This window comes from Cajanus cajan, chromosome 5 (assembly GCF_000230855.2).
Source record: "Cajanus cajan strain Asha chromosome 5, NIPB_CcT2T_4, whole genome shotgun sequence".
Lineage (NCBI taxonomy): Eukaryota > Viridiplantae > Streptophyta > Magnoliopsida > Fabales > Fabaceae > Cajanus > Cajanus cajan.
In genome coordinates this window covers 54,149,007-54,161,029 of record NC_138521.1, presented here as the reverse complement: position 1 = coordinate 54,161,029, position 12,023 = coordinate 54,149,007, and the positions used below count along the sequence as shown (strand labels likewise).

General features: G+C 31.9%; 1 pseudogene across 1 annotated transcript; it reads left to right on the top strand.

Annotated features, from left to right (window-relative positions):
• On the top strand, window positions 1-10,472 carry LOC109793243 (TATA-binding protein-associated factor BTAF1-like; annotated as a pseudogene). Its single transcript, XR_014434107.1, has 12 exons — window positions 1-1,546; window positions 1,632-1,726; window positions 2,317-2,531; window positions 3,067-3,121; window positions 3,890-3,971; window positions 4,443-4,775; window positions 5,134-5,242; window positions 5,376-5,992; window positions 6,183-6,315; window positions 6,509-6,577; window positions 6,844-7,037; window positions 7,154-10,472. The product of XR_014434107.1 is annotated as a TATA-binding protein-associated factor BTAF1-like (transcript).
• The last annotated feature ends 1,551 nt before the right edge of the window (window positions 10,473-12,023 follow it).

The window sequence follows — 12,023 nt, the reverse complement described above, 5'->3', positions numbered from 1 at the left end:
AAAGATTTAAAGTGTCTCGACTAATCCCTAGCTATTGACGGAGCCTCTCTCTCTCTCGACTCAGACACTCTACCGCCTCATTCTCGCCGGCGATTTTCTCTGCTCCGCCGCCCGACTCTTCCCGCGATCACTTCAACCACAGCCGCCGGTTCGTTTCTCATTCTCTCTTTCTCTATCTCTGTCTATTCAATTTCTTCAATTTTCCCGCACCGCATGATCTATTATCGATTCCCGTATGCATTTCCGTAGCGAATCGGAAAAGCATTTTTCGTTATTCTTTTCGCAATTCATACATCAATGATTCGAATCCCACATTCAGGGTTATTCAATTCTTTAGCCTTTATCATTTCTTGCTATAAAACAAGCTTTAACAGTGAATCGAAACTCGCGATTTGTTTTTGCTTTTGTTTCGTTTTTTCTTTCAATCTTTATAATCTCGTCTTTTCCCAGTTATATGAAACTGTTTGTAATCCATTTTTACTCGTACTGGATTGTTGAACTTGCTCTCGTGTTTTCAATCTTTCAATGTTTATAACCGGAAGAAAAGGCCAATCGATTTTCACGGTGGATGAACAGGGCATATACTGGTGGCTATGCTAAAGAAAACTATTCTGGGTGGAAGAAGTTGGCCATTTGCTCCTGTGTTATTACTATTATTATTAGTCACTGTTGTTTTATTAAAGAAGGATTTTCTTTTTATTAGCAAAGGCAGAGACAAAATACATTGGGGAACGTAACATATTCTACTAAAATTTAAATTTAAGACTACATAGCAAGCCATAGAAGATAGAACATAAAAGATCTAGTGAAGCAATCTAGACCATTTATACATCATTTGCCAAATTTATCCCAAAATCAGCCAGCACCAAAGAGAAGCCACAAACTCACCATACGTAACCCCATTACAAACTAAACACCCAAGGTATGCCTTTGAAGATATCGGCATTTCTTTATAAATGCATGTATATTATAATGATCAGTGGTTGGGTTGTAGAGCGTGCTAAATGTCAGCATTTAGCAACATCAAGAAGAAAGTTACTGGCCTTAGAATGCAAAATGCTATAAAAGAATTGAGCAGCAATTCCATACTACATCTGCTTAAATGCACACAAGAAGAAAGAACTTGTGAATCATGCATATTTTCGACATGTCATTTGTATTATTCCTACTAACTAGGTATCACTATCAGTTTGAGTCTATAGTTATTTGGATAACTGCAAATAAACGATTGGCATTTCCATGGTCTTAAGCGTGTCTAGCCCTAGGTATGATTGCAGAGTGTATGGCCGGATGTTACTGAAGTAATTTTGATGTCTTCGATAACATTCATATTGAACAGTAATTTTTGTGGATGCAGATTGGTGAAAGGTATAAAGGTACTTTGATGTACTGTTACAAAAAAGTAACTGCAAATGTTTTTATTCAATAGCATATTTGTTGGTTGATACTATAGATTATAGGCAAAGGGAGCAAAAAAAGCATTTGGAATGATTTGCTATGGCCCAACAGTCATCTAGGCTCCAGCGTTTGCTTACTCTCCTCAACAGTATCCTCCATATCTTCCTTATCTTTACATTTATTTGACCTATTATTTAAGTTTTTCTGCATTTTCTTTAACAAAACTTTTAAAGCTGGGTCAACCCAAGCAACAAGGTTGACTGCTGCTCGTCAGATAGGGGAAATTGCAAAATCACACCCTCAAGACTTGACCAGTCTTCTTAAGAAGGTATCAAATTTGCTAAAGTTCTATTCACACTGTTTTGTTGTAATATGCTTAGTTTATATCATATTTATGCACTGTCTTCATTGTATGTCAATTATATTGGTTATGAACTCATGCTCTTTCATCTGTTTATATGATCTCTCTGATTAATTTTTTTTGTTGGTGTATGATTTTATGGTTAAATATTGAGATAATATCACTTCTTGGCCTGCCCCTAATAGTTAAAGCTTTTGGAATAATTTCTTAACATGTTTATATAGCCTCTTTAATACAGTAAACAATCTTCAAGAGCTTAATGCTTGCTTGCTGCTCCTTTTTTTCTTCTTCTTATAATAATATTATCTAAAATAAAATTTCAGCACAAGCAGATGACTGCCTACTCTTATAATAAGGGCATGTTAGAGTTGATCTGCATCTATGAACTTGATCTTGATTTAATTTAATTTCAACAAGGTTTTTTGAAAGTTTATACAAGATAAATATTAAATACTAATGGTTGTTTCTTTTATCTTTCATCTCTTATTTTATATGTTGATAATGTGTCAAATATTTGTCCAATTGATTTTAACATCCTGTTTTCATGTGATGCTTAGGTTTCTCAATATCTGTGCAGTAAAAATTGGGATACAAGAGTAGCAGCTGCTCATGCAATTGGGTCAATTGCTGAGAATGTTAAGCACATAAGTTTGACCGAACTTTTTGCTTCTGTTGTTTCAAAAATTTCTGAGAATGGGATATCTTTTAGCATTGAGGATCTGTGTGCATGGCCTTATTTACAATCAAAAATTACAGGAAGCTCATTTAGAAGGTTGTACAATAAATTGTTCTTTGACTTTTTTTTTTGCATAAAAAATACATTTCTATTAAGAGAAAAAAAGAAGGTACACTAGGGGGCCGAATCCTACACAATTGAAAATAGAAAAAACATAGAAAACATAAAACTAACTGGAAGTGCATCACTAGGCTTCCAAATCCTTTGCATATAAAAACCGGAAATCTCTTGAAACAGCAGTGGGCGAATATTGAAGAGAAGCATAAGCAAAATCAAATGAAACAGATTTAAGAGCAAAGGGATACCTTTTTAGAAGTTTCGGCTTTATACTTCAATCTGTTTTGCCAAAGAGTTGTTTAAACTGAACAGTGAACACTGCTGTAGAGTTCTACACCATTGTTTTTACCCAATCCTTTTTACTGATCCACAAAAAACTGCTCCAAAGTAAAATGCATCTAGAGAGTATTATGAACTGATAAAATATATTTTAATATTGTTTGAAAATAGTTTTCCCCTTATTTTATTACATTGAATATATTTTTTGAAAGATATTTACTTTGTCCCTTGACAGCTTTGATATGAACAAGGTACTTGAATTTGGAGCATTATTAGCATCAGGAGGACAGGTAAAATAATTTCATGTTACGAAGTACGTCTTATATTTTATTTTTGTGGGTTAACATACTCTCTATGCACAGGCACACACATGGATAATTTACCACTTGATGCTGATATGTTGAGATTGTAAATTTGTAATATAGTATTCACTATCAAAATGCCATATTAATTGCTTTCCTGAACATCACAACTTTATAATGCTAAATCTGTTTCTTCCACCTTATAATTAATATAGATAGATCTTAGAATTTGGATGTAGAGCTTAACTCTACCCTACAAAACAAGTCTATAAGGTGAGGATTTTCCAAGATTTATAAGCTCTATTTAAGTTATATCTCTAGTCAATGTTGGAGTAAACACTACCCTTGAGGCTGAAATTAAGGCAACCCCAAAGAGGCTGCAACTAAGGCAGGCTAGGGGTGACTGCAAATGCTTTCTAACAACAGACTTGGTTGTGTTCTAGACTCTCCATTAAATAATTGAGCTCCAAATGACAGCATATGTTGTACAATACCAAAGAGTTACATCTCCCCTTTCCAATGATTTCTGTCAATTTTTTTTACCGATTAATTTGATTTGATTGTATTAGAATTATCTGTTCCAGGATACTATATGGATCAGGAAATTTTAAGAAATAACTTTTAATTGCCAATCAAGTTCCCATAAAGCCTATGATTGGATTTCTTCTATTTTTTATTTCCTTTTGAGGTTTTCTCGTTTGATTGCATGTGCAGCTATGTCATAGACATTTTATAAAATATCTTGTTTGATTTCAGGAATATGATATTGGAAATGATAATATAAAAAACCCAAAGGAGCGATTGGTTCGTCAGAACCAAAATCTTCAACGTCGTTTAGGTTAGTAAGAGTGCCTCAAGGTGTAGTATCTCGTCATCCCGTAATGAAATGATAACCTAACAAAGTTCATGATTGCTGAACATGTATGTCATATAATATTCTTATTCATTATCTGCTCTAGTTGATGTAAGTGGACACTTGTAGAGAAGGTGATTTGGTGGCAATGACATTGTATTTATGGGGGTTTGATAAAAAGAGGACCCACCATAGCTGCTTAACTCTTTTGTGCTCCTTCTATTTTCTGCATCTAAAGGAGTTGTAACAAGGCATTGATTTTTATTTATTTTTTTATGACATGAAAAAGCATTTCAGTGCTTTCTGTAGAAAAACTAAAATGAGTAGCTTATGAAAAAAATCAAAGAAAACCCTAATAAAATTGGTCCCCCCCTTCAACCCCTTCAACCCCAAGCTTACACACCCTAAGTTTATGCTTTATGTCCTGATTCCTTAAATCCTTCTTGGTTAACGTAGGCTTGGATGTCTGTGAACAATTTATGGATATCAGTGATGTAATGAGATGAAGATCTTATGGCATCAAAATCAGACTCACATCTGAATGGAATAGATCGTAGAGTTTTTACATCTTGTTTTGTACATAACATCCAGAAAATGGTTGCAAACATGGTTCCTAGTGTCAAATCAAAGTGGCCAAGTGCAAGAGAACTGAATCTTTTAAAGCGGAAAGCAAAAATAAACTCTAAAGACCAAACAAAAACCTGGTGTGAAGATGGAAGTACAGAGGCATCAGGTGCTCAAAATTTGACTCCAAAAGGCACATCTCCTGATCCAGTAAATTTCAGTAAGGTAATATTCTGGTTTGATTCTTAGTTCATTGGAAATTTTGGGCCTTCTAGGGCATGCCTTGTCACAATTATTCCATGAAACTCTTATAGTTGTTGCTGGTAGAAATTAATTGTTGATTATTAATTATAATTATTAATCATTGTTGTTTGTTGTTCTTATTATTGCCGTGGGTGGTGCTATTCTATCATATTTTTTTGTATGATACAAATTTGGAAATGATTGAACATATTTCATTTGTCGTTTGTCTATGAAAATGCTATTTTAACCTCAGTTTTTTACATGCAAATTGATACATTTTCCATTGATGATCAATCACAAGGCATAATTTGGAATTATTTCAATGCATCATTTTGTTTAGGCATTCGTGGATGTTAATCATGACGAAGATGGCTTTGAGCATGATGGGGATGGACAATGGCCTTTCCACGCTTTTGTTGAGCAACTTATTATTGATATGTTCGATCCTGGTAAGCATTTCACCCCTGCTGTCACACTTTGTACAATTTTGAAGAAAATGTGGGATATATATTGACTAGTGCGTTTTTACATTCATTTTACTTATTTTTCTTTGGGTGATTATTTATCAAATGTTGTTGCTAGTTTGGGAGATACGACATGGCAGCGTGATGGCATTGAGAGAGATATTAACTCATCAAGGTGCTTCTGCTGGTGTATTTAAACATGACTCACGCATGTCTGGGACCTTGTTTATTGAATTAGAAGACAAAAGTATACCAAATATATTGAAGAGAGAGAGGGACATTGATTTAAATATGCAAGTTTTCAGCAGATGAATTTGTTTTAAACTTGAAGAGGCCCAAACTTGAAGATGTATCATCATCGACCTCTATTGATAGTGTGATGACTTGCAGCAATGAAGGTGATATTGAAATCAGCATTAGTTCTGAAACCCATGGATGCAATTTAAATTTGGATTATGGGAATGGGCAATATAATGGTAATTCTGCTGACAAGTATCTGGAATCTTACTCTGATGGCTTACGTGATGCATGCAAGGAGCCTGCTAATATAGCAGAGTAGAAGGGTCATTCTGATGACAATAGGACTCCTCTGGAAACCTTAATGTGCTGCGAAATCTTCCTCAGAATTGTGAGCTGATGAACTTGGTTAAAGTGGCTAGAAGTTCCTGGCTTCGAAACTGTTTATTTCCTTCAAGACTGTGTGATACGCTTTTTGTGTGTGCTGTCACTTGATCGGTATGATATTTTTGTTCTTTTATATCTTTTAATAAATGAACTAGATCCAGCTGAACTTTGCTCTATGTAAATGACTGGCAAAATTTGGCGCTTCTGTCTTCTCTTATTAATGGCTAATTGTCCAATTGAGACCTCAAAGCTGTCATTTTTTCTGCAAGTCTCTTGATATTTTTTGGTTATTTTATTTCAGCTTTGGAGATTATGTATCTGATCAGGTTGTTGCTCCAGTGCGCGAAACCTGTGCACAGGCATTAGGTGCTGCATTTAAGTATATGCATCCAGCACTAGTAAATGAAACATTGAACATATTGTTGAAAATGCAGGTAAACATCATTTAATGCTGCAATTCCTTAACTTTTAATAAATGTAATGTACATTGCTTTAAGATGCACTACTTTTAAGATTTTCTGTCTTTTTACATCCCATGGAGCAATTTCCTTTTCTCATGGGTTTTGTTCAAGTTCTCTGACTCATTGGTTTTTAATCTTTATGCTTCTGTTGTTGCCTTTTGTTCAGTGTAGGCCAGAATGGGAGATTCGTCATGGCAGTCTTCTTGGTATCAAATATTTGGTTGCTGTTCGGCAGGTGCATATCTATTTGCCTCCACTTATCTTATGGGTTTTACACACTCTGAATAGCCATTGTTCTGTCTATTTATGATATTTTATCATATGCATGAGATGTTGACTACAACTTTTTTTTACTGGTTTATGCAGTCTGTTAGATTTTATATGTGCAGTAATTATTTTTACAAAATTCTGTGTCTTACCATATTGTCCAAAATTATTTACTGTTTTTTTTCTCTCTCTTCTTTTCTGTAAACTTTGTGTTTCTTGTGGTTTTATAAAAAGGAAGTAGTGCAAGGCCATCCTGGGTCTTCCTGGTACTTGCTTAGTGAACATGAAAAAATCATGGGAGGAAGCAAAGAAGAGGAGGATAAGGATGCATCCACTTCCTTGAAAACAAAAGCAGAACCACCTAAGAGTGTCATTGAAGCACGTGCAGTAGCATGGGAGGAAGCTGAGAAGGCCAAGTATATGGCCAGGTCAGTTCATACTGATTATTGATGTTAACATTATCTGTAACTTCTGTTGCTTTAGAGATGTAAATCCATTAACATGTCCAATTATTCATAATTAAATTAAATTTCATCAAGTAAAGGGTGCTGCCCAAATAAAACTTGCACGAGGGGCCTGTGACATCTCATCTCAAAGATATAAAACTATTACAGTGCATTCACTTAATAGCTGAAGCTTTCAAGAGCACTGGACTTCATCAATTGTCTATTTATTTTTGCTACAAATAGACCCATGAATATTTGTCAAAAGAATCTGGACCTACCATTTTCTTTAGGTGTTTAATCATGTAAAAAGTAATATTGCTACTACATTTCTTCTGTAAGTAGCATTTTGTAAAGCTTTTTCATGTTTGCGGATTCCCCTCATTTCTTGATAATAAGCTACCTAGATTTCGGTAAATCATTGTTTTATATATATATATATATATATATGAATTCCTCTCATCTTTAAATCTACTATCAAACACACATCAATTAAAAAAAATATAGAATTAATATTTAGATAAATTAATATATTATTTATAGGTTCCCAATATGATATTCAATAGTATTTTATCTTATTTATAGTGACTGTATAAAATATTTTAAAATAGATTAAATAAAAACACATCTAAAAAGGCAATAATGAACAATGTATTAATTTATAAATAAATAGATAAATACAAATTATATTTTTGTTTATATTTTTGTTCTAAAAGTGAAGTAAAATATTAGGTAAAATATTTCCAATTCTTTATTAAAATATTTAGACATTTTTGCGGCTTTAAAGTTTAGGGTTTATCATCTAATGACAAATATTTATTTATGATAAATTATTTATTTTTATAAAAGAAGTAAATATAAAAAATCATATCAATAATAATATTGGTTGACAGTGACTTATACTTAACTATTAAACTATTAAAATCCTCACTTTTTATAATTTTTTTTTACCAAAAATAGTCCCAAACGTCCTATTATCGATTCTCCTGATTAATTCATTTAATTGGATGAGGAATTGTTGGGAACAAACTGCTTAACATATTCCTTAAAATGTAATTTTATATTTTTATTAACTAAAACTTATCAAAAGAAATTATGAAATTACGTGATTTTAACTTTTATTTACTTGTGATTTTACAACTAGTAATAAATTTTAACTAATAAAAAAAATGTATAACATTTATTTTTCTAGAATAAAATTTTTTGGTTTAAAAGGGAAAAAAGTGGTAATAATTTTAATAAAAGAAACAACAAATGAGATCTTTTAATTAGAGAGAGAATTTATTTACAAAATAAGTATAAAAGAGAAAAGAAGAATGATAACTAAATTTAGTGCACCAATGATTAAATTTATCCCCTCAAAAAATATAATTAGATGCATGTTGTATTCATTGTGAAAAAATATAAGGCATGAAAGTCCTATATATTTGCATTTGTTCCTCATCTTGGTAAAGATTGACATCTTGGTAAAGATTGGTTGTATTTACACTATGATTATTTTTTCGACAAATGATAAAAGAGGTATAAGAAATCTTATACCTGATCCTGATGTTGAAAAATTGAGACGATTATTATTAGATGTATGTTGTATTCATCGTGAAAAAATATAAGGCATGAAAGTCCTATATATTGCCTTTGTCCCTTATCTCGGTAAAACTTGGTTGTATTTACATCATGATTATTTTTTTTGACAAATGATGAAAGAGGTATAAGATCTTCTTATGCCTCATCCTGATGTCGAAAAATTGAGACAGTTATTATTAGATACATGTTGTATTCATTGTGAAAAAATATAGGGTATGAAATTCTTATATATTTGCGTTTGTTCCTCATCTTGGTAAAGATTGGTTGTATTTACACGATGATTATTTTTTCGACAAATGATGAAAGAGGTATAAGATTTTCTTATACCTGATCTTGATGTCGAAAAATTGAGACGATTATATTATTAGATACATATTGTATTCATCGTGAAAAAATATAGGTCATAAAAGTCCTATATATTGCCTTTGTCCCTGATCTCAGTAAAACTTGGTTGTATTTACATGATGATTATTTTTTTTGATAAATGATGAAAGATGTATACGATCTTCTTATGTCTCATTCTGATGTCGAAAAATTGAGACGATTATTATTAGATGCATGTTGTATTCATTGTGAAAAAATATAGGACATGAAAGTCGTATATATTTGCATGTCCCTCATCTTGATAAAAATTTGTTGTATTTACATGATGGTTATTTTTTCGACAAATGATGAAAAAGGTATACGATCTTCTTATGCCTGATCTTGATGTCGAAAAATTGAAATGGTTATTATTAGATGCATGTTGTATTCATCGTGAAAAAATATAGGGCATGAAAGTCCTATATATTGCCTTTGTCCCTCATCTCGCTAAAAATTGGTTGTGTTTACATGATTATTTTTTTCAACAACTAATGAAAGAGGTATACGATCTTCTTATGCGTCATCCTGATGTAGAAAAATTGAGACGGTTATTATTAGATGCATGTTGTATTCATCTTGAAAAAATATAGGTCATAAAAGTCCTACATATTGCCTTTGTTCCTCATCTCGGTAAAACTTGGTTGTATTTACATGATTATTTTTTTGACAAATGATAAAAGAGATATACGATCTTCTTATGTCTGATCTATGATGTCAAAAAATAGAGACGGTTATTATTAGATGCATGTTGTATTTATCGTGAAAAAATATAGGTCATAAAAGTCTTATATAATGCCTTTGTCCCTCATATCGGTAAAACTTGGTTGTATTTACATGATGATTATTGTTTTCGACAAATGATGAAAGAAGTATAGGATTTCCTTCTGCCAGATCCTGATGTCGAAAAATTGAGATGGTTATTATTAGATGCATGTTGCATTCATCGTGGAAAAATAAAGGTCATAAAAGTGCTATATATTGCCTTTGTCCCTCATCTTAAAACTTGGTTGTATTTACATGATTATTTTTTTCGACAAATGATGAGAGAGGTATAAGATCTTCTTATGCCTCATCCTGATGTCGAAAAATTAAGACGGTTATTATTAGATCCATATTGTATTCATCATAAAAAAATATAGGGTATGAAAGTCGTATATATTTGCCTGTCCCTTATCTCGATAAAATTTGGTTGTATTTACATGATTATTTTTTCGACAAATGATGAAAGAGGTATACGATCTTCTTATACCTCGTCCTGATGTCGAAAAATTGAGACGGTTATTATTAGATGCATGTTGTATTTATCATGAAAAAATATTGGGCATGAAAGTTCTATATATTGCCTTTGTCCCTCATCTTGGTAAAAATTAGTTGTATTTAAATGATGATTACTTTTTTCGACAAATGATGAAATATGTATACGATCTTCTTATGTCTTATCCTGATGTTGAAAAATTGAGATGATTAGTATTAGATGCATGTTGTATTCATCGTGAAAAAATATAGGTCATAAAAGTCGTATATATTGCCTTTGTTTATCATCTCGGTAAAACTTGGTTGTATTTACATGATGATTATTTTTTTCGACAAATGATGAAAGTAGTATACGATCTTCTTATGCCTCATCTTGATGTCGAAAAATTGAGACGATTATTATTAGATGCATGTTGTATTTATCGTGAAAAAACATGAGACATGAAAGTCCTATATATTTGCATGTCCCTCATCTCGATAAAAATTAGTTGTATTTACATGATGATTATTTTTTCGACAAATGATGAAAGAGGTATACGATCTTCTTATGCTTGATCCTGATGTTGAAAAATTGAGACGGTTATTATTAGATGCATGTTGTATTCATCGTGAAAAAATATAGAGCATGAAAGTCATATATCTTGCCTTTGTCCCTCATCTCGGTAAAAATTAGTTATGTTTACATGATTATTTTTTTCTACAACTGATGAAAGAGGTATATGATCTTCTTATGTCTCCTCCTGATGTGGAAAAATTGAGACGATTATTATTAGATGCATGTTGTATTCATCGTGAAAAAATATAGGTCATAAGTCCTACATATTGCCTTTGTCTCTAATCTCGGTAAAACTTGGTTGTATTTAAATGATGATTATTTTTTTTGACTAATGATAAGAGAGGTATACGGTCTTCTTATGCCTGGTTTTGATGTCGAAAAATTGAGACAATTATTATTAGATGCATGTTGTATTCATCGTGAAAAATATAGGACATTACATGATGATTATTTTTTCGACAAATGATGAAAGAAGTATACGAATTTCTTATGCCTGATCCTGATGTCAAAAAATTGAGACGGTTATTATTAGATGCATGTTGTATTCATCGTGAAAAAATATAGGGCATGATAGTCCTATATATTTTTCTTTGTCCCTCATCTCGGTAAAAATTTGTTGTGTTTACATGATGACTATTTTTTTTCGAAAAATGCTGAAAGAGGTATACGATCTTCTTATGCCTATGTTTGATCCTAATGTCGAAAAATTGAGACGATAGTATTAAATCATCTTGTATTCGTGGCGAAAAAATATAAGGCATGAAAGTCCAATATATTTGCCTTTGTCCCTCATCTCGGTAAAAATTAGTTATATTTTCAAGATGATTATTTTTTTCGACAAATGCTGAAAGAGGTATACGATCTTCTTATGCCTGATCCTGATGTCAAAAAATTGAGACGATTATTATTAAATGCATCTTGTATTCGTAGTGAAAAAATATAGGGCATGAAAGTTCTATATATTTGTCTTTGTCTCTCATCTCGTTAAAAATTTGTTATATTCTTAAGATGAATATTTTTGTCGACAAATGATAAAAGAGGTATACGATCTACTTATGCCTGATTCTAAAGTGAAAAAATTTAGACGGTTATTATTAGATGAATGTTGTATTCATCGTGAAAAAATATAGGGCATGAAAGTTTTATATATTTGCCTTTGTCCCTCATCTCGGTAAAACTTGATTGTATTTACATGATGGTTATTTTTTTCGACA